The sequence below is a fragment of the Lutra lutra genome, chromosome 18 (genome assembly GCF_902655055.1).
Source record: "Lutra lutra chromosome 18, mLutLut1.2, whole genome shotgun sequence".
Classification (NCBI taxonomy): Eukaryota; Metazoa; Chordata; class Mammalia; order Carnivora; family Mustelidae; genus Lutra; species Lutra lutra.
The window spans coordinates 21,374,224-21,401,722 of NC_062295.1; the positions used below are offsets into that span (position 1 = coordinate 21,374,224).

At 50.6% G+C, this 27,499-nt stretch overlaps 1 long non-coding RNA gene across 1 annotated transcript in view; it reads right to left on the reverse strand.

The window, feature by feature from the left end:
• Positions 1 to 3,626: 3,626 nt before the first annotated feature.
• The window catches only part of LOC125090983 (uncharacterized), a 207,117-nt gene continuing 183,244 nt past the window's right edge, over positions 3,627 to 27,499 (reverse strand). Inside the window, exons 3-4 of the long non-coding RNA XR_007124539.1 lie at positions 12,326 to 12,515; positions 3,627 to 3,849 (exon numbers count right to left, since the gene is read on the reverse strand). This is a non-coding gene — a long non-coding RNA (uncharacterized LOC125090983). The remainder of the gene's footprint in view (positions 3,850 to 12,325; positions 12,516 to 27,499) is intronic.

Here is a 27,499-nt window from a genome sequence, read left to right on the forward strand (position 1 = left end):
AGCAAGGATTCCAACACAAGCTTCTCTGGTGTCTTGAGATACAGTTCGGTTATCGTCTTTGTAACACATTTACTGGGCATGTACTGGGCGCTCTCCCCCCATGCGGAGACTGCGAAATAACCCCGGTGCCATGTTCCCTTCCACCGCACGCTGTCCTACAGGGCCCTACGGGATAAGCATCCCTAGAGGAGTTCAGAGAGGAGCTGTCCACCTCCCTCACTGCAGACAGGGGCCAGAGAAGTTAAGCAATGAGCCCAAGGTCACACAGCAAACCAGTGGTGTGGCTGTGTCCTTGCACAGAGGTGGCTTAGTTTCTAGATTCCTGGGCTGTTTTTGCGTTTGTCCTGGGATGAGGGTCCCCACAGCTGCAGTGCTGTGACCTGAGTGTTCCTCTGATACCAGCCGTACTCTGTCCTGAGGAGCAGGTGGAAGTCAGGAATAAGCAGCGGTTCCCCACATCCCCTCCTGGCCAGGTGGAGAACTCGACCCGCAGTCAGGGCAACTGAGGTGCACAGGCCCGTGGAGGCAGACAGGAGGCAGGGAGCTCAGGTGGGACACTGGTTTGTTTGTTTTGTTTTGTTTTATAAATGTGGGATCAGATTATATGTACCTCTTTCTGCCTGTTGACACTTAGCCAAGCTTCATGGAAATCCATCCAGGTCACCCCATGTGCTTTTCACTCTTTGTAATGGCCACATAATAAGCCATGCGTGGACGTACCATAATGCATTTAGCCGTTCTTCCCTCTCCCCACCACGCAAGTGATTGGGTGATGTTTATAGGAAATGAGCCAAGCCCCAGGAGGGAAAGAAGGAGAAACTAAGACGGTGGGAGACTCCTGAAGAGGTGGGGAAGGGCAGGGAGAGGGCTCCCCATTAACAGAAGGGGAAGTGTCTTCCTATGATGGGCCAGGGTAGCTTGGATGAGCTGTGTCTCATCAGCTGTGCCCAGTCACTTAGGTCCCTCCCACGGCCTTGGTGAGCTTCACAAAATGAGACAATCTGCTCCTTCTGCTTGACAGCCCCTAGGATGAAGACACAAATACCTTATGGTGACAAATATGACCCAGCTTCTCCTACTCCAGGCTGCACTTGCAACCTTTGTTCCCTGAGTTCTAACCACTCTGGCTTCCTTTTTGGCACTGCCAATGTGCCATGATTCCTCCTGCCCCAGGGCCTTTGCATGTGCTGTCCTTACCACCCAGAATGGCATGGCCCTCTCTTCTGTCTCCCCCTTCCTCTCCACCTTCCTGTTTCCCCTTCCCCCCTCCTCCTCCCCACTCCTCCTTCTTTCTTCCCTTCTCCCCTTCCTCTTCTTTCTCCCCCTTCCTCCTCCCATTCCTGCCCCTTCCTCCCCCACTTCCCCCTTCCTCCCGCCTTTCCCCTTCTCCTTCTTCTTCCCCTCCTCTTCCTCCTGCTCTTTCCACTGTCAGGGCAGGGGAGAAAGGATGACGAATGGTTCCTTAGGTAGGAACCATTATCCACCCATTTTACAGATTTAAGAAACTGAGACCGGCCAGGCCCAGGGAAGCTCAGAACTGCAGCCTTTGGGTCAGACAGGGCTGGACTCAAACCCCAGCTTTGCCACTGGCTGATGGGCTGACTCGGGACAAAGGCTCCCACATTTCTGACAATTCTGAGGATGTTTTTCTGAGAGAAAACAAAAAGAGCTTTCTTTAACTGAAAAAAAAAGAAAAAAGAAAAAGAAGGATGGGAAGGGTCTGAGCCTCAAAATGCCAATGTCATTATTATGGCATGGAAAGTAAAGTGAGTTTTTAAAAGTAAATTAGGCCAGTATTCCTAGGCTTGCCATTATACTTCTAAGAAGGTTCAAGAAGGATTAAGAATAGAGAATGTGGGGCATGGAGTAAGCCCTCAGCCTCAGGCCAGTCAGCTAGAGGGTGCTCCAGTCCTTCCTTACTGGCCTGCCATGGGGTCTGGGATACAGCTGTTACGTTCTGAACACAGCCACAGGCTAACATATAAAACGATGGGCATGGCTGTGTTCCAACAAAGCTTTATTTACAAAAAAAAGGGGCAGCCGCTGAATTTGGCTCACAGGTCCTGGTTTTTCAACTCCTGGTCTAGGAAAGTCTCCGCCAGGGTACTTGTTGGACAAAATGCAGGTTATAGTCCAGGAACCAGCACTCACAAGGCAGTCGAGACTTGGTCAAGGTACCTGACAAGGGCTGCATCAGCAGGACCCCAGACATTAATTACAACAGAGGCACAGGCCATAAACTTTATTGCTCAGCAAGACTTTGGCCCCCAACTTCACTATCTGCTGATTTTCCAAAGAGCAGTGGAGGTGGGCTCAGTGCTGTGATCACTGATGCGTCAGGGAAAGAGAGCCTGCACGTTTAATTAAATGTTATTCAAGAAATAAAATTCAGGCCCTCAGCTGACAACGCAGAATATTAAAGCATCAATTTCCTGAAGGAAACCTGCCTTAATGAGATTCTCCAAATAAATGGAAAGGGGGGGGGAGAAATGTATTAATCCCAGATGGTAATGTCAGCCCCATCAACCCAGAGCAATGTCTTGACGAACAAAAGCTGATGATATTGGTTTAGTAGGAAAAGAAAGTGTGTGAGTTTCTGTTGAGTCCTCTGGGTTCCAGAGACACCCAGACCCCTGGGAAGAAGACCCTTCCATCTCATGAGCCCCTAGGATGGAGAGAAGCCATAGCATGCTGCACTCTCGGGGCCAAAGGTGATAATAATTGATTGGAGTCAAGCTGGGAGGTCTAGAGTGGAGGGTCATAGGGCTCTGCCCTTGGTCCTGTCCCAGACAACCTTTTCATTAGTGACTTGGAAGGGTGTAAGGGGGCATACTGACCTCATTTGTCCATACGCTGACGTTAGAACTCCATTAATTTATGTAACGTACCTGAAACACTTTGAACAAAATAGATGCCTATCGCGTTTCCCCATCGAACCCTTCAATCCCTTCTGAGTCCCCAAACCAGTGTGAATAAGATCGATTTACTCAACTGAATGCCATGTTCATGGCCTTCACCATCCTTTTCCTTCCTGTTCTGTTCTTATTTCCTTGAATTTGACTCATTCATTATCTCAGATAGAGAGATTTTAAATGACACTTTAGATCACTACTGGGAATGAAAAACTGGCATTGCCCCCAGCAAAATATAGCCATAAAGACAAATTGAATGACAACTTAACACTATCGTGGCTCAATATCATTTGCCAGATGAAAAACGCGAGCCCAAGATTCACCCCTGGCGTCCTGGAACCATAGATGGTGTCAGCCGTCTGGTGACATCGTGCCTCTGTGCCTTGACCTCTGCCTGAAGTCAGCCCAGATCTCTTTCTGTTGCTTATGGTCACAGACCCCTACCTGACAGATACACTGTCCCTCGGGGATTCGCTCTCCCCAGTCCTGGAGTCGCAGGGTTCTTGTCTCCGAGCCGAAGAACAAATCTTACAGACAAGAGAGGGAAGCGAAGTGAAAGTTTACTAAGGGAAGGTGAGAACAGAAAGTAAAACAAGGCTCCCCGTTCCCAGCATCACCAGTTCACAGTGGGGCTGGGGAGCTGGGGCAGGACCGAGCCCTTTCTGACTTGCTCGATACCATCTCCCCAGATGGGGTGCTTGGGGCACAGGAGGCATCGCAGCCCCAGGGGCGGATGCTGTTGGACTCAATACAGCGACGCGTGGGGTCCGGGAAGGAAGGCTCTGTGCAAATTTTCCTTTCTCATTCTGCACTTTGGGACTGGAAGCGTCTCCCGGAATGATGGCAGAGGATGTCAGTCTTGATTACGGGTGGGATGCATCTGCTTGGGGGAAGTTTGATGGAATGTCCGGCCGTCAGTATTAGTCTTCATTGAATACTAAATATAAGTATGAAGAATCAGAGAAGACAACCAGATTGTGAAAAATCTCCCAGATTTATTTTTTGCAGTGCTGTTAAATCCATTTCTGATTAAAATAATTCATCACTTATCTATAGCAAGCAATACGGAATGGTTATCCATATGTGAATCTGTCTTAGAAATATGCACCAACTTAAAGTGATTTTTAATAAAAATACATTATTTTTAGCCAGCAATTTGGTTCCAAGGGCTGGTTGCTGACAGAGGGAAGGGAACTGTTCTCTGAGTCAGTGAACGTTTTCCAAAAAATAAATTAAGGAGAAAACAAGAGAGGCAGCTAGCTCCCAGTGTGATACAAATTCACGGTGCTTACCTTTGCCTCAAATTTCACTGTTCTTAATTTTTGGTTGGGGGCAGGGTGGGTTGTGGCCGGTGTTCGGTTTTTAATAAGACGATTCAGACAGCACCTGACGACTCTGGCTGGGTTTGTGGTTTCCTTGAAAGTGTCATGACTTGGAGGAAAATTTGAAAAATGGCCTAGCACAGGCCCAGACTTAAAGGGTCCTTGGGGTGGCATTCGAGGCCCCTGCACAGCCCAGTCTCAACCCAATATTCCCCACTGCCCAGGTCTCCCAACCGCTGCTTCAGCCGCGGAAAATTCTCCTTTCTCTGGAATAGCAGGCAGTGTGTTCTCTCCAAAATAAAAGGGGGAGACCAGAAAACATTCACATGTGCCTGCATTTGCATGAAGGGGGTCTGGAAAGGTGCTCAGGAGACAAAAGGAGTGGTTCCGTGGAGAGGGAAGAGGGTGGGAAGCACCCGCGTGGAGGAAGGGGCAGGGAAGGAGGGAGATATGAACTATGCATCATTTTTTGCCTGTAGATCCTCAAACTCTGAATGCAACGTCAGAAAGGCAAAGGAGGGAAGGAAGGGAGGAGGGAAGTATGAAGGGAGGAGGGAGAAAAGGCAGGAGGGAGAGAGGGAAGGAGGAATTCTCATTATTCCAGGAAGACATTTCTAGACCTTTGCGCTTGCTAGTCCAAGCTCCTGGACGACTTGCTAGACCTCACAGCTATGGGCCACCACCCCAGCCTCCCATCGCCCCTGAGGCATGACCCAAGAAGGGTCCCTCTGTGCTCCAGTCACCTTGGTCAGAAGGCAAACTCCCCCAGGGGGCGAGACTGTAGATGCCATCTTGTCCGTAGTAGCATGGGGCTCTAGCATGGTGCCTAACACATAGTAGATGTTCAGTAAATCACTGTCAAACGAATGAATGAGGAACCATTGAGAGGCTGCATAATCTAATAGGCAGGAGCACGGGCTCTGGTGTCGGGCAGGTCTAACAGGGGCTGTGTGACTTTAGAAATGTGAATGAACCTCTCTGAGATCCAGTGTCTCCCCTCAGGGGTTCTGCCAAGTGCCCAGTATGGTCACGTGTGAGTCACAAGCCCGCTGTGTTAGCTCGGGTATTGTGGTTGTCTTGGGGGCAGCAGTTGCCACACCGTATGACAGTCACCTACCATATTCCTGCCCCTACCCCCAGACAGGATGCTCTGTCCCTGCCCCTAGCATCTTTCTGCAATGCTGGCCCTAGAGTAGAAGCCAGCAAGGAATGGTTCTCGGAAGTTTTGCTGACTGACTTAAAGAGGGAGCAAATGAAGGAGGAGGCTTCTGCCAGAGGGGAAGGAGGAAGCGAGGCTGATGGGCAGGCGGGACCCACTCTTGCTGGTAACTGGGACCCCGGCCATGCAAAGCACCCCAGCGCTGAAGACGCCAGCAGGCAGACCTCAGCCTGCAGCAATCCCTCCTGCCGGGGATTCAGAGTGAGTTGAGAGCTGGAGCCAGAAACTTGGCCATTCCTCCAGTAGCAGCCCTGCTCAGCCAGCCCTCCCCTACTCACCCCCTCCTGCAGGGGGGCCCCCTGGCACCTTAGCCCTCTACCCACTGGCCTCCATGCCCAGGCAGCCCTCTCCAGGTGTGACTTTCCCATGGGGGCCAGCCTGCCCCAGTCCCGTCACGTGTCCCCCTCCCCCTTGCACCCCGCATGGGTCCAGTGCCCCTCGCCTCCATCTTTCACACGAAGCACACGTAGCTCCTGTTTGGTGAACCGCACCTGGCACTTTGCTGGGTGTTGTCATGCAAGTTTCCCCCAAGGAAGTTCGAGGACTCTGTCGCTATGGCACAGCTGTTCAGAGGCTGGGACATCAGCAAAGATCTGTCTCCTTCTGGGATAAGGGCTCCTAACTACAACCTAGGCCGCCCTCCCTGTGGGACCCGGGGCGCGGGCTCACTGATGCTTCCAGCCCCATCCCACCCTAACAGCTCTTCAGGTTGCCTGTTCCAACTGGGGATGCGGCATCCCGAAGTATGTCCCATAACCTCTTTGAATACCTCCCAAGATGGAGAGCTCACTCTCTCACTGCCTCTTCCTATCTAGGTTCCTTTTACCACACTGGGAGGCAGGCTCATGCTTCTTGCTTTCCCAGATCAGGTGGAGGGGCCCTGTGACCCCCTCGCTGACTCCTACTCCAGGGCTCAGCCTGGCATCCACCTTCAGAGGGAGACCCCCTCCCTTCATGGCTTGGCATAGCATGAGACACATAATCAACGCTCTAACACAGCTATCTGGGTTTTTCCAGGAGCAACCAGACCCCTGAGGAGGGACCCTGCCCTTGACCCAGGCTGTAACACATGTACCTGAATTTTCATTCCAGTTCACCTGTATTGGTGCCTTCACAGCTTGCCGTGGGTGGCTGGGAGGGCAGACCGCTCTCCAAATGAAGTATTAATCACCCTGGTGGGTGACCCCCGTTCCTGTTGACGCCACTCAGTCTTTCTTTCATTAAATATTCACTGTAAATATACTCTGCTGGGCACAGAAATCCTACACATAGAGCAGACGGTCCCTAACCTCAGAGAGATTCCTGCGGAATCAACCCTGGTCACAGAGGGAAACAGACAACAGAAAGGAGAGCGGATCACACGTCATTAATCAGCACGGCACCCTCCTGCTTGGATGCCGCAGACGGTGTGCTCCAGGACAAAGGGCGTCTGTCTGCGGATCAGCTTCTCCCTGGCAGGAGAGGTGCTTGTGGGAGCCCAGTGCTGATGGGGCGAAGGAATGACTGAACGAAGGAACATCCTGGAGCTTTATACAATGATGCTGTTGGAACCTAGAGGGCAGACGCCAGCATCTGGGAAGAGGGAGTGTGAAACAATGAGTTTAACCTAGTGGATTGTGTGCCAGTGCATGTGGGTACGGGGGAGACCGCGAGTGAGCAGAAGGGACTGCCCAGAAAAGGCAGAGAGACTTGGCAAGGAATGAAGTGTTTGCAAAGCTACAAGTGTTTCCAGGGGGCTGCAGAAAGCGCTCAGTCTCGTGCAAACGTGCTTCCCTTGGAATTTTGAGCACAGCACCCAGTCTGCGACAGGACCCCCGGCAGTCATGGCTGGTGTAGGGGAAGAAGGAGGGGCTGTGTCCGCACCTGTCAGGAGCCAACTCCCCTCCAGGTCCCTCCGCTTCTGTCCAGCCTGGGCTCCCAGACCTGCAGGTGTGACCTTGAGCATCTGCCTCCCCGGGGATGGAGACTGTCAGTGCAGACAGAAGCAGACAGGCTTGTGCTAAAATTCATGGCACTCTCCAGCGACTGGGCAGGTGACGCGCCCTTTCCTGGGTCTGACAGATCTCTGGGCTGCTCATCGACCAGCGTGCCTAACCCCCATCCTGTGAGTAGCCAGGGTGCCATGACAGCCAGCTTAATTATCTGTGAGTTACAGGCATGGGAGAGTGCAAACAGAGGCCTGTCAGCAAGCAGAGCAGTGTCACTGTGGCTCCTGGGCTCTGCAGCCAGGACCACGAGCAGGGACAGAGCTCTGCAAGTTCAAGTTGGGGGCGGGGGGGTGCGAGGCCAGCAGCCCTTCCAGCAGGCTCCGGGGTTGTTCAAATCTTTGGATTATTTCATGAGAAGGTCAAGCTCACGGTGCCCCAACACCCAATCAGATCCGTCATCACGGCCTGACCATTCTGTCTCCTGAACAGTCCTCACATCTGGTTCTCTGCATTCCCCTGCTGCCTGCTGGCTCTCAGCGCCATGTCTCCCCTCCCCGCTTCTAACCCAGGTCCTCCCTGCACACAGCAGCTAGAGCAGGCCTTTCAGAGTCTACATCCCTGCAAACCCAGTTTATGGTCCTGCTGGACCCTCCAGCTTCTTCTCCACCTCAGCTCTCTGCTCTTGCCACATGACCTTTGCACATGCTGTTCCCTCTGACTGGAATGCTGTCCCTCCATCCCCCACTTTCCTAAATCTCCCATCATGCCTCCTCTCCACCACAAAGCTTCCCTCAAGCCCCGAATCAGGCAAATTCATACTCTTGCAAAGGAGGCAGCACAGCATAGAGGTCAAAGGCATAGAAGCTGGCGTCAAGCAGCCTGGATTTGAATCCCAGTTCCTCCTCTGGCTGTGTGACTCCAGGCAAGGTACTTAAGCTCTCTAAGCCTCAGTGTACCCCTCTACAAACAATCCCACGAGCCCTGTTTTATGGACTAAAGGGGTTAACAGAGGTACAAGGCCCTTGGAGCAGAGCCTGGCCTGTGGGTGCCAGCATTAGCTGCTGCTGCTTTACATTCCCTGATTCTCTGTAACCAGAGCCTTAATGGGAGGATAATTTGATTAATTCTGTCTTCTTCAATTGCTCTAGGCCAGGGTTTCTTACCTTCTGCACTATTGACATTTGGGGATGGATAGCTTTGTTGTGGGGTTGTCCCGTGCATTATAGATTGCTGGGCCGTGTCCCCGGCCCCTGTTCCCTAGATAGCAAGTTGTATCCTCTTAATTGTGACAACCAAAAAATGTCTTCAGACTTTGCCCAGTGTTCCCAGGGAGACAAGGTAGCAGGGGAGCCCCCGGCTCTTCTCTCTGAGAGAGCAGTGGGCATAGGTGGTCTCCAGTGCGATTTCTTCCCAGCACCCAGCACAGCACTGGCCCGAGACAGGTGCTCATTAGGACATGTAAAATGGATCCATGAAGGAGTGAGTGATGAATGAAGGTGTAGCAAGAGACATCGGTAGTATAAAGATGTCAGGGGATAGGAAGTCAGAAGATCTGGGGTCAAGTGCAGCTTCCGCTCGTCCCAATTGCTCATTCCTGTCTTCCCAACTGTGAAACGCGGGTGGTGGCGGTGGTCGCAATCTCTCTCCCATCACGGGGGTGTTACGAGGCTCAGACAAGCAAATGAATGATAAAATGCTTTATAAACTGTGGAGCACCGTACGGACGAGCAGGTTTGTAAGCAGCCCCTTGGAAACCCACAGACGCCTCTCCTCTCACCGCACTGGCCCTGTCGGGCATCATCTAGGCTCTGACAGGCATGGGTGTACAATAGACGTGTTACATTTGGAAGAGAATATAGCCCTTTGTCTCCCCTTTAGTGTTGCTGTCAATACGTCTTACGGGGGAGATGGTCAAGATACAGTGTATGTCGTGGTGCTGATGGCGTCCGACCAATAGGATCCCACACCTGCTGCGAGGGCGGTTTCCCTGTCATTGGTTCATAATGGACGGTGTCTTGGGTAGATTGTGGTACCAAGTATATACCAAGGCCAGCAAGCCCAGAGCACTTAATTGCATTGTGTTTCTAACAAGGAGAGGCACCGTGTGGTAGCAGGAAGGCTCTGGGCTTGAGTCTTGCCAACCCAGCTGCAGGGCCAGGATGCAACGGCCCCCGGCTGTGTGAGCGGGGGCCTATCACCTGCCCTCTCTGGGCCCCATTAACTTATCTGCTGAATGGGAGCAGAGGAGGTGTCACAGCATCCTAAGATATTGGAAAAGGACATCTGTTTGGAGAAGGGGCAGGATGGGGTGGGACAGCAGATGACTCTCTTCTCAGTGATTTCCAAGTATCTGTCAAATATGCAAATAGTATTGATTTGCAGGAAACGATCCCCTCTTAGGCAGCCTGGAAAGTCAATGGCTTGCCTTCCGAAGTAAACCCTGGTTCCTTAGGGTAGCGTGGCACAGGGGGCAGGACATGGAGCCCAACCCACGAACGGGGAATTTGGCTCAAGCACTTTGCCCACCCCACCTTCATATCCCAAAATGTGAACTGGAGATGCTAAGCATTCTGCCTTGGACAGCTGTTGTAATGGTCGGAGAAAAGAACTGAGACATGTGTAATGATTGCTTAACTCTATGCCTAGTACATGGACGGTTTGAGAAGAACTGAGACAATGTACAACTACTGTTTAACTCAAAGGCTGGTACATGGAAGGTTCTCAGTCAGTGAAAGGAGCCCCATATGTCAAGTCCCTTCCATCCTATGACAGAACTTACCTTTCCTGTCCTCCTGAAAGGTCCTCAGCCTCTTCCCAATAGGATAAAATAGAAAGCTGACAGACATGTGAATTAAACATGGAGGTCCTCTTAAAGGGTTAAGCTTCCCATGGTTTGCCTTGACCATGTCCATGAGTATCGCCATGATTCAATTCCAGCCCTTGGTTGCAGCTTCGAATGAAGCCAAAACACTACCTGGAGGTCCCAGAGGCCAGCACTGACCACGGGGCTCCCAGGGCCTGGTCATCTCACCGAAAACCAGATCCCCGGGAGTCCTGCATCCCAAGGACCTCCCTCCCTGGGCCTGCCACTTTCCACTTACAAAAGTTGCTGCTCAGTCGGAAGAATTTCTAAAATGCTTTAGGGCATTCGAGCCCGAAAAGACTATGACCCAGGTCTTTGTTCGGGTCTTTCTCTGTGCCCGGCCATTTACAGGAGCACCACAATGGAACAGCTTCGTGGATTTGAATCTGATCAGGAATAGTGAAGAAACTGTGAAAGTTTCTCAAAGGAAGGCATCCCCCAAGGGCAGAGACCCTGAGATAGCCGACTCCAGGCAGGCCTCCGGTATGCAAACTACCCACCTGAGGCGGTGGCTCCTAGGTAGACTCAGGATGTTTCTGTGCTGGGACCGGAAATTCCATGTAGATTAGTAAGAAAGAGCCTGGTTCCTGCAGTCAGACAGACCTGAATTCGAATGGTGACTGTCTATTATGAATTGTGCAATGATTATGTCCTCCTTGTTTGCCATGACATCCCCTGTCCATACGGGGACTGACTTCCCGTAACAGAGGAGAGTCATAATGGGCACCTTCCCCCCTACAGAACTCTAAAGACCAGAACCGATGACACACACGAATGCGACGGCTCCGTACCTGGCCGATGGCTGGGGCAAACACCTGGTAACGAGAATTTTTTATAGGACAAGGCAGCCCTGTCTTTCAGATTCTAGCATACAGGAATCAAGAGGAGAACTTGTTAAAAATGGAGTGCTGGTAATGTTCTCAGCACGAAAAAGAAACGGTAATCGTGTGATGGGATAGATGTGTGTTGGCAATGTATGGGTGTATCAAATCAACACACGGTATGTCTTAACCCACACGGTGTTATATGTCAATTACATCTCCGTAAAGATGGCGGCCGGGGGGTGGGGGGTGCTTCAGGGTAGGAGGGGGGTGTGGTCCTTAAAAGGTAACCACAAGAATCCTTTGGCATAGGAGCTGATCAGGGTCTTGACTTGCGTGATAGATTCACAAACCTACACACGTGATAAAATTGTACTGAACCACATCCATACGACCTACACGCACGGCTGGAGAACTCTGAGGAAGATCAGCAGGTTGTATCAATGTCAATCTTCTTGCTCCGATTTTATTCTGCAGTTGGCCAAATGTTACCGGGGTCAGGACGGGGGTGGGAAAGCTTACAAAGGATTTCTCTGCATTATTTCTTACAACAGGATGTGGATTTAGAAGTACTATTTTGAACCAGAAACAGATTGCTGGACCCCACCCCCAGACTACCAGTAGAAACTGCATTTTTTTTCTTAACGTGTTGCTGTTTCCCCAGCTTTACTGAAATATATTTGACACAGAACACTGTGTGACTTCAAGATGTGTGACATGACGGTTTGAGGTTCATTTACGCTGCTGACGTGATAAACACGGTGAGGGTAGTTTACCTCATCTATGACCTCACACAGCTATTTCGTGTGCGTGGTGAGAACATTTAAGATCTAGTCCCTTGGTAACTTTCTAGAATACAGTGTTCCCAACTACAGTCCCCATGCTGCATCCTCTAGATGCTATACCTGACTCATCACTGGAAGTGCGTACCCTTTGACCACCTCCTCCCGGTCCTCCACCCCAGAGCCTCTGGCAACTATCAGTCTTCTCTCTGTTTCTAGAACTCCGGCTTGTTTAGATTCTACTTTGAGTGAGATCAGACAGTCGTTGTCTTTGTCTGGCTGGCTGACTTCATTTAGCATAATGACCTCAAAGTCCGGCCATGTTGTCACAAATGATACCCTTTGCTGCTTTTGAAAGCTGAATAATATTCCACTGGGGATATGTACATCTTTTTTATCCATTCTCCCATTGAACTTGTATTTCTAACGCATTCCCAGGTGATGCAGAGGCTGCTGCTGGTCAGAGGACCAGACTAACCTGTTTTATCAAAGAGGTCCCAAAGAAGACAGAAATTCTGCATCCACATGGTCATCCCAAGGCGAACAATCCCGGTTGGTAGGAAAATTAACTCCATAAATTCCTGCAAGGGTCTGGCTTCTTTCCGTCTGTGGTCCCAGCATCTCCTCACCTTGTGGTGAGACCTGTCATCCATCTCCACCTTCCACCCCTGGGGGAAGAGGGAAGAGAAGAACCTCAAGACCAGCAGTTTCAGGAAGCAGATGAAGAGGAAGTTGCCCTCATAGCCCCCATTCACACTCCACTGGGACCACCACACCGCGGGACCACACCTCGCTGCAAGGGAGGCTGGGAAATTGAGTCCGTAGGCGGGGAGGGGGGGGGTCTTGTTCCTGGGAAGAAGGGGAGAAAAACCAAGGCTGATGGGAGCAGACCGTGGTGTGCCACGGTTGCCTTGACCTAGAAAGAACCAGAACAGGCAGGGTGCATCAGAGATGTGCCTCCATCTTGGAGCGTCCTGGAAAAGTAAGAGAACACAGGGCAGAGATGAGGGCTGAGCTCAAGGGCCTCCAAACGGTCGGCTCATCCTCACTTCCATGACTGTGAGTCTCACGGACTTCCCTTTGTGCATGGCAATGATGACTCAAAAAAGCAAACAGCCCAGGAGGTGGTCTGGGGGGCCATTCTTCATGCTGTTCCGTTCTGCCTAGGTTCTAGGCAAGCCCAGTCCTGCCAGCACCCGGTCCCTCTGCCCTCCAGGTCCAGAGGCCAGGGAAAGCAGGGTCACTCAACAGCTTCAGTCAAGACTCCTGGCATCTGGACTTGGAGCAAAACCACCAGGGACGCACCCCCCGGGCTGCCCTCCAGCCCAGTAGCTGGACGGACAGTCAGACCTCTGCTCAGCGTCCACCGACCCCACCCTCGGCCGTGCAGCAGCCTCCACTCTGTGGGTCCTCCCCATGCCATCAGGGTGCCACGTGGTGCTGAAGCGTGTCATGCCGCTGAGTCGCTATCATTAAACTGCGTCAAGATGGCATCAGGTGTTGTCTGACGACCCACCACCACCCAGGCCCCCAGGCTGTGCACAGCCACAGGGAGTCCAGGGCAGCTCATGGCCAGTGCACCTGCCAGTTCTCTTACAGAGGATCTGATGAGCAATTTCTTGGTTAAAGTAAGAGCGGTGCGTGTGGCAGCTTCATCTCCCTCTTGAAGGAAGGTCCGGGAAGATACCCCACAGGACCCGCTGAGCCTGCTGGGAAGAGTAGAAAAACCAGGTGAGGTGATGATTAAGGCCCTGTGCCCAGTTCCGGTGCGGGGCTCTCTCCACTCGGGCATGCTCCCTCCCCGGCGGGGCGGCCTGTAATGCAAGTCAATTCTGCAGAGAACGTCCGATTCCACAGGTGAAGGACCCCGACCCCCAAGACTGCAACCCCTTCAGATGTCAGCGGCAAGTCCCCCTTGTCACCTGTGCCTGACCAGCCACAGATGGGAAGTTCCAACCACCCCCTCCTTGGGTTTAGTGTATTTGCTGAAGTGCTCACAGAACTCGGAGAAACGTTCTTACTCTATTCCCAGGGTATTATAAGCGTCTACAGGGCGGTAACACCCGGAGGGTAGCAGTGCACAGGCCAATGGATGCGGGAAGGGGCTCAGAGGCTCCCATGCCCTCACTTCGTGGGCCCTTAGAACCTCCTGTGTTTACCTGCCCAGAAGCTCGGAACCATCCTTTGGAGGTTCTATGGGGCTTTATCACAGAGGTGTGTTCGATCGGCTCATTGGGCGTCAGGGATTAAGTCTACCTCTAGCTCCTCTCCACCCTCCTCAAACATGAGGGAGTGGGACTAAAATCTCCAACCCGCCCCCATCCCTGGGTGCTTTCCAAAAGCCACTTCGTTAACATAACAAAGCCTTTCTCTCATCAGAGGAAAATTCCAAGAGTTTTATAAGAGCCACGCACCGGGAACAGGACAAAGCCCAAATATCTATTTCTTATTACAAAATCAGAATATCACGACGATGCTGATGGTGAGGCCAACGAACTGTGCACCCGACTCCACACTGTGTGCGGCCCACGCCATCCACACCATCTTTATAATGGGCCACTCAGAAATCCAACACAAGCCAAGCCCACAAAGCTGGTAGGTGGCCATGCCTGGATTAATCCAAAACGTTCCCTCTTCACCAACATGTCCAGTGTCGCCAACTGGTGTCCAGTGCTAAAACCCAGCCCGCAGATGTATTCTGTCTGACCTGCAGAGTGCTTTCAATTCCTCCAGTTGGTAACCAAGATTTAAATATAGGATTTGGGGTTCTTGTTTTTGTTAAGACTAAAGGTATCCTAGCTTCTGGCTTCTAGAAGATTCAGAACACATGACATCAACAAGGCCATAATTCCCACATGATAACGGGTGTCCAGGACTGTCCACTTTCAAACCAGGCTGGGGTCGCCATTTTGCTAAAGTCCGCATCGGGGTTATTTCTCTTATTAGGTCACAGGCTGGTCCCATGAGCATCTGTGTTTTCAACCTTCCTAATTCTACAAGGGGCAATGTGGCCTCGTGGTTGGCCGCCAGGCTGTTAGATACTGCTGAGTGACCCGCCTCAGGCCCTAGGGTTCCAGGAGACTAGTTCTGGGACCTCACTGGCCTTACAGATCCCTGAGGAGCCTGCTGGGGGGTCTGGTGCGGACTGGCCCAAGGGGAGCCCAAGTGACCGGACCAGACACCACTATGGTATTTCTCTTAAAAAGCATGACATTGAACTTAGATCAGAGATGAAATTGGTTTGGGAGGGGCAGGTCCTGTGCTCCCCGCGCTGTGCCTGCTGGGTAGAAACCTTCCTCCCTGTGCTGACATCCTTCACGCCGGCTCAGCGAATTCCCCCCGAAACTGTGAAATTGCATAAAAAGATCTGATCAAAGCCCCCATTGGCCGCCAAGCTGCAATGACTTCTGTGATTTTTCTTAACCGGATTTTAATTTTTATGTTTATTATTTGGGGACTGATGGAGCAGAGGAAACGGCTCAGCCCCTGGATTCCACTTTCGCTCTCTCCTGTGAAGCACTTTAAGGACTTGGGAAAACTCAATTGCAGAAGAAAGGCATTTGGCTCTCAGTGTTTCATGTTTTGTTCCCGCTCCCCGGGCTTGGAGACAGCTCGGGAACTTAATTAAAATCAATGGAGAAAAAGAATTGAATAAATCACAACATGAATATCTCTGCAAGTCTGTATCACAGTGCAGCGGCGTAGAGGTGGAAACAGACATTCTGTTCTCTCTCTCCCTCTCTGGAAAGGGGGAAAATTAAAATTATCTCATAGCACACTTGATATCTCCCTTTTCTTCTTTCCCTCCTCTAAAAGCAGAAATCTGAGGGGAAGACCATCAAAAGATCAAGGCTGAGGATCTGCCCCTTATCCACAAGAGAGGTCATTACCACACAGAAAAGACCTCCATCCATTATAGAACACGAAGCACGTGGCATCTGGTTTCCTCAAGCAACCTTACAAAGTCATGGCGCCTAAGCTCCATTTTGCAAATGAGGTGAGGCAGTTCTCCCCAGTTTAGCTGGGCTTCAGGGGGTTCCTGATGTTCCTCATTTACCTTGGACTTGGCAAGATCTCCAAACCAATGACTGGGCACTTGTAGACAGATTATTTCCAGGGGATCTGAAGATACCTACAAAGGGACAGGAGAGATCTCTACAGGACACGCCCCCTTCACGTGACCCTGCCTCCAGGCACAATTACACTTAACCATCTCTGTTCCCAAGAGAATTGAGCGTGTTCCTTAGGGTGCCAGAGGAAGAAATGCCCTTCCAGGGAATTTCTGAAAACGCAGTGAAGCCTGTGACATCCCTCATTCTCCATGAGTAGGTCTTGCCCAGATCTAATCTGTATGCATTGGTTTGCAGGCTGGATCCCGTCCTTGGGGTACAGAGAAAAGTAAGTGATGGGCCCTCTTCTGTCCTCATCCACCCCCCATCCCCACTCCCCTGCCAACGATCCTCTCCAAAGTTCTGCCCTCTTGCCAGATACCATGGCCAAGCCAGGGCCTGGAGCAAAGATTGTGCCTGTGGAATGTTAATTCTTTGCTTCTGTTCCTTCCTTCCAAGGTGCCTGAGCCCGGGGGTTGCAGAGTTAACTGGTCACCCCCATCCGTCTCTTGGAGTTTCTCACAATCTAGAAACAAGGCCCACGTTTCCAGGCATAGCAGTGATGCAGAGAGGTAAGTGTGATTACAGAGCTAAAACCACAGAGGATCCCCAAGGAAGGACCCACTCTGCATTTTATGACCCAGTCCCCCTCATATCACTGTGCCTAGAACCTTCCTGTCGCCCTCACATTCTCATGTCTCACGCTATCCTCAGAATCCTCACGCCAACTCCTCCTTATTCCTGACGCACTCCTGCCTCCCGGCCTCATCAGGCCGAACCTATCTATCTTCCGTACCTCTGCTTCAATGCCGCTCTCCCAGAAAGGCCCTCGGGAACTCCCACCCAAAAGCTAGTGCACGCCTCCTGCTGCGTGCCCAAGCCACACGGCACCCGATGGGATTCCTTTCTGAAACACGTGCACACTGACCGAGTAGCCGCTCCTAGTGTGTCCGTCTCTCCTGATGGACGGGGAGATCATCCCGACAGGCTGGGTGAGATGGTATCGTGGTTAGATCTCCGTGGTTAGACAGCACGGACCGGTGGGAGAGGGGAAGCAGACGGAGCATGAATATAAGAGATGTTTTGAGGGTTGGATTGTCAGATGTGTGGTAGTGAACTACTACTGGTCCTGTGCCCTATAACAAACCGCCTGACACTCAATGGCTTATGGCAAAATGAGCTCACCCGCATGCTCAGGGGTCAGCAGGATGACGGCAGCCCAGCTGACCCGGGGGCGGGGGAGAGAGGGGCGGGCTCAGACTGTCTACACCGACTCCAACCTCTAGGCTGGCTCAGGCAGCCCCATGTGTGTGTGTTTGGAGCCCCAATTGAAGGGATCCACCCTTCTTGTGGCAGATCCCCAGAACCCCTGACAACCTTGGCCCAGAACAGGCACTCTGATGCTCCCATCCCCCTCTGGGCTCAGCCCCAGACTCACGGGGTGGAGGGAGGTGCTCTGCCTTGACTCAGAAAGCCAAGGGAGCCCCAAATCTGTAGGAAAAAGAGCAAAGAGTACAGATAGACAGTTTAACACCGGGAGCATGGGAACAATTGCGAAGACGATTCCATCCCTCCCAGCAAGGGCAGGCTGAGGAAGGAGGACTCGGAGCTCGAATCTAGGTCCTAGTTTGTGCCAGTGGCCCACGTGTATCCTCCTCGGAGGTGGAGAGCCCACGTGGGGGGGGATGCTGGGCTCCATTTGGAGCACACAGATGTGTATAGCAACCAAGACACATCTGAATAGAAAGTTCTGGCCTCCATTGGCCCCATCACTCTATGTCTCAAAGGGAAGGTCTGAGGTGAACTCTGGGAGCAAGCGAAGCTTTGCGGGGTGGGGAAGGTTGTGCAGGGTGAGTGGCGGGGGGCGGCAGACATCACAGCCCTGCTGGCCGGTCCCCACCTCCCTTGCAGCTCAGGGTAGTCACGTGACCCAGTTCCGGCTCATGGGATGAAAGGAAACATTCCCCAGGAGGGCTCTCGAGAGGTTTCCGCTCTCCTGGTAAAATGGCAAATACACGGAAAGAGATGCTGGTGTTGTTACTTACCACTGTCCCTGCCTTAAGCGCACGAGGACACCCATTGCTACAGCAACCTGTGAGCTGATGAGCTACAGATGTTGAGGGAAAAATGTACAAAGAGCCTGGGCTTTTAATGACATCACCGGGCAACTCTCAGGCCTCCCGAGAGTGCTCCGGGGCAACGATGAGCATCCTTGTGATGTAGATCACGGCCACTCACGGCGGAGCGTCTCCCTGCTACCAGAGCTGGGACTTAAACCTGGGGCAACAGCTATAGATCTGTAATGGGTTGGGGGGGGGGGCGAGTGAAAGAAAGAGACAAATATCTTGGAACGTGGAGAGGATATCAAAATAGAATCGGGGTCCAGGGCTGCAAGCGACTTCCTTACAACAGCGCATGACAATCCCCCACTGATTTTCACAAGCAAGAGGCCGCTGACGTAGATGGAAAGTTTGCGTGTCCCCCAAAGTAATGGGTGCCAGGAGGTGAGGCGTTTGGGAGGCGATGAGGTCAGAAAGGTGGCGCCCTCGCGAATGAGATTAGTGCCCTCAGGAGAGAGACTCCAGAAGGCTCCCTTGCCCCTTGTGCTCTGTGAAGACAGAGGGAGAAAAAGAGCCACGTATGAATCAGGAAGAAGGTCCTCACCAGACACCAAACTTGATGGCACGTGGATCTTGGGCTTCCTCACTTCCAGAACTGTGAGAAGTAAGTTTTCCACTGTTTAGAAGCTCCCCTGTCTATGGTATTCTGCTACAGCCACCCGACCAACCAAGACAAACCAATGACGCCCTTAAGGAGGGAAAGAGGTTTTTGCGGGGCAGAGGTGGGGAGAGTGGAAAACCACAAGGGTATATTCTCCCCTCCCCCCCACCCTCCCCTCCGGGTGGGACTCACACCCAACTCCGGGGCTGATCATTTAGCCCAACCAGACCCCCCAACTACAGCAGCAGTTCAGAGGCTGGCCCATGCCCAGGGCCCGGCTAATCAAAGTGGAATCTGGGTGAGGTGACAGGAGGAGATTCTCTCTCTCTCTCTCTCTCTCTCTGTTAGAGCATCAGGGAGGAAAGTCAGAAAATATATTGCTCCTCATAAAAATGCAGTAAAAGATGAAGTACAAACAGCCCCGCTGTTATTTTGAAATATTGCCATTCTGTGATCAACACGCCACGCATGAGCCTAGTATTGCAGACTCGCTTTTTCACGCTGGACCCGAACGGGGAAGGGTGTGAGGATTAAGCCATGTTGTCATCATGCCAAGATGGACTCTGAAAATGGATCCACCCCAGAAACAGCAAGGAGGAAAGATCTTGTGACTCTCATGTGAGCACCTGAATCAAGCCATACCTGAAGCTGGGACTACCTGAACTCTGGTAACATAGGCCCTTACCTTTTTCTTCTCAGTTTGCACTAGAGCTGGGTCGGGTTGCTACTCATGCAGGAAGATTCCTGAGAAAGGAATGACATGGAGTGGAAGAAGTGGTGATCAGTGACTGTCCTTACTCAAAACCTGGCGCTAGCCAGCAATGATTAAACACCTCCTCAGCCCTCTCACAAGACTGCCCTGTTTAGCCACCATCATCTGGCCAGCAGCTATCGTTTCTGTCTTATGTGATGGGAAAGGAGGGGAGGGGCTGCCCAGCCCCTTCGATCCCTTTCTGTCTGAGTGCACTGGGGGTCTCACGTTCCTCTCCTCCATCTGGAGAAAATGACCCACTCACTCAATTTATCATTCCTTGTTTTCATTTGCTTTTGTTTTTATCAGCTTTCAGCGAGGTGCTCCGATTGCTCCCAAAAAGTACATGCAAGGGAAGGCACTGACTCCAGAGTGACAGGCAGTCTCTGTGCTATGATGCTGTCCTGTTGAGATTATCCCTCCGGGGCCCAGAGCTTTTTGCCAAGAGCTCCTAATAATTCTCTGAGTGTGGCCTGCTTCAAGCTCTGAGTCACCGAGGGGCAGAGGCTGCTGCTGGGGGCTAAGTGGTTGGAGCTGTGCAGGTTAGAGGTTCACAGGGGTAGGAAGCCCACAGGTCACAGCAGTCACAGGGACGCTCGACATGTCATTGGTACACTCCAGCCACCACTGCAGGAGAGAGACAGGAATAGGTAAAGGGCCAGAAGCATAGAGATGCCCTGATGTGAGAACCTTCTGATATGCCCAGACACCAGGGCGAGATGAGCTGGAGAAGCACGGTCTGATGTTTTTAGCTTAGCAAGTGAGACCAAAGAGACCAGGTATGGGCTAGAGAGACGGTGTGCTACATCCGTCAGAACACAGTCTGGAGCCAGGAGTCCATCTGACGCCAAATACAGAACAATACACCCAGGTGGGGTCGGTGGGGTGGGAGGGCTGGGAGAACACTCAAATCCAAAGTCACGATCACAGACTCCAGTGACTCTAAGGCTACAGTAAGAAAAGTAACGGGATGAAGCGTGCTGAGACTACATCCCAGAGAACCGCAGAACTAAAGTTCCACCAAGATAAGCACCTGCGAGGCAAGTGAGCCTATGCAGAAATGAAGGTCCATGTTGTTTGTGTGTGCCGGAGAAGCCAGAAATCTGGAGGACTTTCTCTTTAAAGTGGAATCATTTAATTTGTAAATACTGGCCACTAATGCTATTTTTTTTTCTTTTTTTAAAAGCAATATGGACTTCAGTTTCTGGTTGGGTACCTGAGGAGCTTAAGAGATTGTCCCTCAATCCCAACCACAAGTGAAAAGATGAGTGAACTGAAAAACCCACACCTCTTCTGTGGGATCTAAATCCTGCAGAGAAAGTCACAAGAAGTCGAGCAGCCACCCCTAAAACTGGAGAGACAGACAGATACTGGGAATCAGGGCTCACCCAGGAGAAACCACAGGTAGCAAACTCAGTGAATCTGCTGGGGGCTCAGCGGGGACCAGCGGGGACCAGCGGCAGACGAAGACTGGGGGGCCCCGTCATCAGGGCAGGAGGGAGTTTTACCTCTGGGAGCCCAAACTAGTTCTCGCAGTGAAGATGCGGGGGTAAAAGTCCCCTCGTACTTCCGGTAGGGGGAGGGGAAAAGAAAGCCTTCTGACGTCACCACAACATTCTGCTCTTCCTAACAAGGCCTGCCTTCAAGAGGCGCTCTGCTGCTGGTGCCCAGTCTGACTCTAACCCACCTGGAGAAAGGAAGGAGCTGACCGCAGTCCCCTCCACCCATCCTGTCCCACCTAAGGGGAGAAACTATTGAGAAGCACAGAAGAAGTTCACATTTCAAGGGCATGGGCTCACCAAGAGACTAATCACAGCGCCACAGAGCTGCACGTGGGGGCTGAGCACGCACGAGTTACATGAACGTCCACACGGCAGACAGAACACGGGCTGATGAACACCAGGTGGGATTTAAGAAAGTCTGCCTTTTGGGGTGCCTGGGTGGCTCAGTCAGTTGAGCGTCTGACTCTTGATTTCAGCTCAAGTCATGATCTCAGGGTCACGGGATGGAGTCCCGTGTTGGGCTCTGTATTCGGCGCGGAGTCTGCTTGGGATTCTGGCTCTCTCTCCCTCTGCCCCTCCCCCTGCTCGTGTGTGCACACGCGTGTTCTCTCTCAAATAAAATAAATAAAATCTTAAAAAAAAAAAGAAAAGAAAAGAAAAAGAAAGCCTGCCTGAGTTAGAATTGCCACTCTGTCACCTCCTTGAGTCCACTGGGGCAAGGCATGCCACCTCTTCGAACCTCTGTTCCCCCACTGGATCCCGTGATGTAAAAAGGACACAGAACCCTTAGCACAGCACCTAGCACCACGAAACTTGCAATAGGTAAGTGGTATCCAATAATTTTGCCACAAACTGCAGGCCCCTGGAATCTACAATTTCTATCCTACCCAAAGGCCTGTATCCATGAGTTCCTGACCCCATCACAGGCTCTATGCTGTGAACCCAAATGCTTCCAACCAGGAACGCAGAGTGGACCAGTGTGATGTAAGGGATTGCTGGCAAGTTAGGGCAGGAAATGCAAATAAATGTTTTAAGAAAATTTCAGGGATAAAAGACAAGGGAGGTAAAAAGGATGGTTGGAAGTGTAGAGAGGAGGGAGAGAAGAAGCATGTTAGGAAGAGAGCTGGAAAGGGGGAGGAAATCAACTAGAAAGGAGGAGGGAAGGAAGGGAGAGGACAGAGGGAGGGAGGGAAGGAGGGAGCATACTGGAAGGCAAGAGTGGTGTGCTCTGATGCCTCTTTGAGAACCTGCAGATTTCTCTGGCCAAAGTAAAGTGTCACTGTCCTCTGGGCCCGTTTCCAAATGCCCGATGGTGAGCCCTGAGTGCTGCGGCAAGCCCACCGTATCCACGGCTTAATAAAGAAGTCGTCAGTTATTGTCAAGAGCGTGTGCCAATCTCATCCAAATCAATTAATTCCTTAATCACACTGTGAATGGAGCAGGATGTGAAGCGCCCATGTGGGAGCGATGAATATTAGCCGTATTTAACTGCCAAACGCTTCTGATACCATAAAGCATCCTTGAGGTTGCACAATAAAATCCAAAGTTTAATTGGTGGGTAACAAGGCCCCAGGCAATTGTACCTTATTAATGCTGACAACAGGAATATGTATGCAAGGCCGCGACAGCCGGCTACTTAGAGCAATGCCAGCCGCCAGCCCCAGGAATAGGAAGTGATTAGTGTGGCCCAATTGCAGAAAGATTTAGAATCTCTTTCACCAATGCATCTTTTTCAAACACCACGCTGTAAATACATCATCTCCTCCATCCAGCTATACCCCAGAGGATGTTTTGGAAAAGGCAGAGAAGTTGAAGATAGAAGCTCATGGGTGCAGAGAGGCAGGTAGGTTGGGGCCACCCTATAAGGTTGCACAGGTTGTGGACTGCATAAGGCTCCTAGTGGAAGGGAAGCAAGCAGGGGCTGAAATTGTGGCCTGAGCTCTGTGCACCAAGCCACGTGCCTTGGCACGAGGTTATCTCCGCCCTGAGAAGGGCGGGGTGTTTTCTAATCCAACCATCCAGACAGTAAGTTAAGCTCTTCGAAATAATTTTTCCATTTGAAGAGATTGGACTAGATGAGACGTATCTTCTGAATGTCCCATTGCTTAATCATGTTTTGTCCATTCAGTCATCCAACAAACACGTGTCCGTGCCTACTATCATCTCCGCATTAGTCTAGAACCTAGAGATGAGGCAAGGCCCTCCCCAACTCGGGGGAAAGGCAGAATCCCAGGCAAATAATTACGCCAGCAGTACTTTGGAAGGAAGAGTGGGAGGACACCTCAGTTCCAGGATAGGGAGTGCCTGTCGCCTTTTCTTCTGTGGCCCCCCTCCTGCAGCCTCCCACAGCAACAGCCAAGACTAGCACATTAAAAATGCACTTGTCATAAGGCTTTGTCTCTCTTTCTTAACTGTCATCGCTGCCAAGCTAGAGCTCCGGGAAGTCATAACTAGGCCTTATTCATCTCTGGAGCCCCCAAATCTCGCCTAGTGTCTGACACACGGTGCAGGGTAGTAATGGTTTAATGAAGTTGCTATATTCCAAACACTGTACGGAGGACTTTCTATACACAGGGTTCCTTCATTCCTTATTTTTGCTCTGCAAGGGATCAGCCCTCCAACACTCTCTAGGCCATACTGCAACGGGTGGCACGCATTTTCTAGAAAGGACCAGGATAGTACGTACTTTAGGTTTGGTGGCCCTTAGAGTCCCTGTCACGGCTTCTGACCTCTGCTGCTGTAGGACGGAAGCAACCATGGACCACATGAAAACCAGTGCACGTGTCCGGAATTTATGAGCACTGCAATTTAAATTTCAGACACTTTTCACAGGTCATGAAATCTTCTTCTTCTTTTCATTTTTTCAACTACTTAAAAATGTAAACAACAACAACAACAACAAAACAGAAAACCATTCTTCATTTGTGGGCTACACACAAGGAAGCAGGAGGCCAGATCTGGCCAGTGACCCCTGCTTTGCCAGCTTCTGTTCCACTCTGTGATTAGGGGACTGGAGGTCTGCATGCCACATTTTCCAGAATTCCCTGATGCCTGGATTTCTGTTGGGTTTTCTGGGAGGAGGCCCTGCTGGAGGATTGGAAGGAAGCGAGAAGGGGCTCGCTTTTGTCTAGCTTCTGTAATATCCCCCCAACAGCAGAAGACAGCTGACAATCTAGCCAGTCCCAACACTGGCCACTCAGTGTCCCCAAAGAAGTAAACACCGGCCACCTGGCAGGACTTCTCTTCAAGGTCCAAGGGCCCACCTACAAGGATCCTCTTATGCCCTCTTACATTTGGTTATGTTCCCTCTTCCCTTTCAGTCCCCAGAACTAGGAAACTGTTGCCACTTCCTGCATTTCTAATATTCAGGACACTGTGGCCTCCCCTTTTTGTGCTTTCAGGTCCCTAACACCTGAGTAACCAAATCCCTGCATTAAATCCTCTCTATCTGAAATACCTAGTGTGATTTCTGTTTTCCTGACAAAACCCCAACTACTATGGCTCAATTTTATAGGCAAGAAAACTGATCCTCCAGAAGGTTTGAGCCTTATCTAGGTCCATGTAGGTGATAAGTCAGAAGGACTTATGCAATATCACAGGAGAGGGAAAAGGTAGATTTATACTGGAGCCCATGACTGCTTGACCCCCAAAGCCTAGACACTCTCAGCCAGCACACGGAACGAAAGGGGGAGTTCGCCACTCATACTGCTCCCAGCAGAGCTCTGAGCACCCTGCAGGCACTGTGTTCTGAGAGCTGAACGAATCAATGAACAGGTGATCTTATCTCTGAGCCTGGCATTGGCTTGGGCACGCAATAATGTATAACATATGCATGTTGGAAAATACAGAATTAATGTTTTGGGCCAGTAGTTCTCAGTTCCAGCTGCACATTAAAAATCTCACTTGAAAACCATGGCCAAGCCCTACTCTAGAGCAAAAGGCTCAGCATCAGGCATCAGTATTTTTGTTATGAGTCTCCAGGTGATTACAACATGTGGCTGGGATGGAGAACTATGGCAACAGAGAAAGCTCTGAAAGGGCCCAGTCCTACCGGAGGGATCACTGGAGTAGGGTGTGGTATGTCCTCGCCAGCAGGGGAGTACCATCCACACCCCTCCAGGGAGTGCGATCGCATCTGAAGGTGATAGTCCCTTTGTTCAGGCAGCATGTAAATCCTTCCCATCGTGGCAAATTAGACTCCAATTCAACCACATTTGCTGAGCACCTATTACGTGCTGGATGCTGTGTTGCTCAAATTCATCTTAAAGGATGCGTAAGTTATGTTGTCATTGAGACACTTATAGAAACACAGACAATGGTCAGACCACATATGACAGTAGAACTCTACTCGCAACCTCTGGAACACTCGAGCCTAAAATAGGGTTTGGTTAACAACTGCCATTTCCTTTTTTTTTTTTTTTTTTGCCGTAGCTTCCAACTCAGGACCAACCAGAGAAAGCCAAACGTTCCTCCCAAGGCAAGAACATTAAGATACTACTAGTTTTCTCACCACCATTTTCCCTACCCAACCACCTCCACATGGGGCCTACTGAAGCCTCTCTCACGATGACGCTTTCCCGGCCCCTGGACAGTATTTGCATTTCTGGTCAACAGGAGTGCTGGACGGCACCCATCTCCCTCGTTACAGCAAGCTCTGAATCAGCAGTTTCTGTTCGCCTTTGGGTGGTCTTCATTTATTTCCACATCATTATCGATAATATTTTAATTGTGCCTTTTTGTTTTTGACAGAGGTGAAACGGAAGTTCAAAAATGTTAGGTGACGTCAGAGGTCCCCCAGCGGGAAACAGCAGAGGCAGGACGTGAGCAGGGAGAAGCAGGGTAGCTTGAGGACGAGACGTGTAGGGCAAGGTGCAGAGCACGAGGTATGATGTAAGGAAGACTGGCTGGACTCCCGATCAAGAGCAAGGTTAAATAAAGACCCTTATGGACCTTGCCTGGATCACTTGAGTCTCTCTGTACTTTAGTTTCCTCAAATCTGGAATGGAGATAAAATTTCAAAAGGAGGGGTGCCTGGGTGGCTCAATTGGTTAAGCATCTGACTCTTGGCTTCGGCTCAGGTCACGATCTCAGCGTTGTGAGATTGGAGCCTGCATCGGGCTCCCTGCTCAGCACAGAGTCTGCTTCAGGTTCTCTCCCTCTCCCTCTGCTTCTCCCCCAGCTCCAGCTCTCTCTCTAAAGTAAATCAATCAATCAATCAATCAAATCTTGAAAAAAGGAAGGAAGGAGGGAAAGGAGGGAGGGAGGGAGGAATAAAGAAATTAGAGAACTCATTCAAGGGCCCTCAGTCAGGAAAAGGTGGACTGAATATAGGCAAAACAATCTTGAAACAGAACAAATTTGAAGGACTCCTACAACTCGATTTCTAGACTCGTAATAAAACTACGGCATTCAAGAGAATATGACATTGGCATAAGGATCACTGAGCAGATGAGAAAAGCCAGAAAAAGCCCCACATTTACTAGATTTTTTTTTTCACTAAAGTGGGTAAGCAATTAAATGGCAGAAAGAAAACTTTTTTTTTTTTTAAACAAATAGCATTGGAACAACTGAATAAACATGGAGGAAAAAATGAACCTTGCTCTCTTTCTCATACCATATACAAAAACCTAATTCAAGATGGATCACAGACTAAACTTAAAAGCTAAGACTATTAAGAACATAGGAGGGCTCCTGGGTGGCTCAGTTGGTTGAGCGACTGCCTTGGGCTCAGGTCATGATCCTGAACTTCCAGGATCGAGTCCCGCATCGAGCTCCCAGCTCCTTGGGGAGTCTGCTTCTCCCTCTGACCTTTTCCTCTCTCATGTTCTCTCTCACTCATTCTCTCTCAAATAAATAAAATCTTTAAAAAAAAAAAAAAGAACATAGGAGAATAACTTTACAACTCTGGCAATGATATTTTAGGAAAGAAGAAGTGCTAACCATAAAAGAAAATAAATTGGAACTCACCAACATTTTAAAATTTTGCTCATCAAGTTACATCATTAAAAAAAATAGGTAAGCCACAGGCTGGATGAAACTGTATATCTGACAAAAGAATGGTATCTATAATATGCAAAGAACTTCTACAAATCAATAACAAAAGACAAACAACCCCCCCAAAATTGTCAAGACTTGAAGAGATATTTTACAAAGATACATGAATGGGGGTGCCTAGGTAGCTCAGTGGGTTAAGCCTCTGCCTTTGGCTCGGGTTGTGTTCCCAGGGTCCCTGGATCAAGCCCCACATCGGGCTCTCTGCTCAGCAGGGAGCCTGCTTCCTCCTCTCTCTCTCTGCCTGCCTCTCTGCCTACTTGTGATCTCTGTCAAATAAATAAATAAAATCTTTAAAAAAAACAAAAAAACAAAGATACATGAATGGCTGACAGGCACATGAAAAGGTGCTCCACTGGAAACTCACTGAAACACATGAAACACTCATTAAAACAGTGAGATGAAGCTTCACCCAACAGAATGATCAGAATGTAAAAGACTGACAGCACCACATATCAGGGAGCAGGTAGAGACACTACAGAACTCTGATGTACTACTGCTGGGAGTGTGAACAGTAC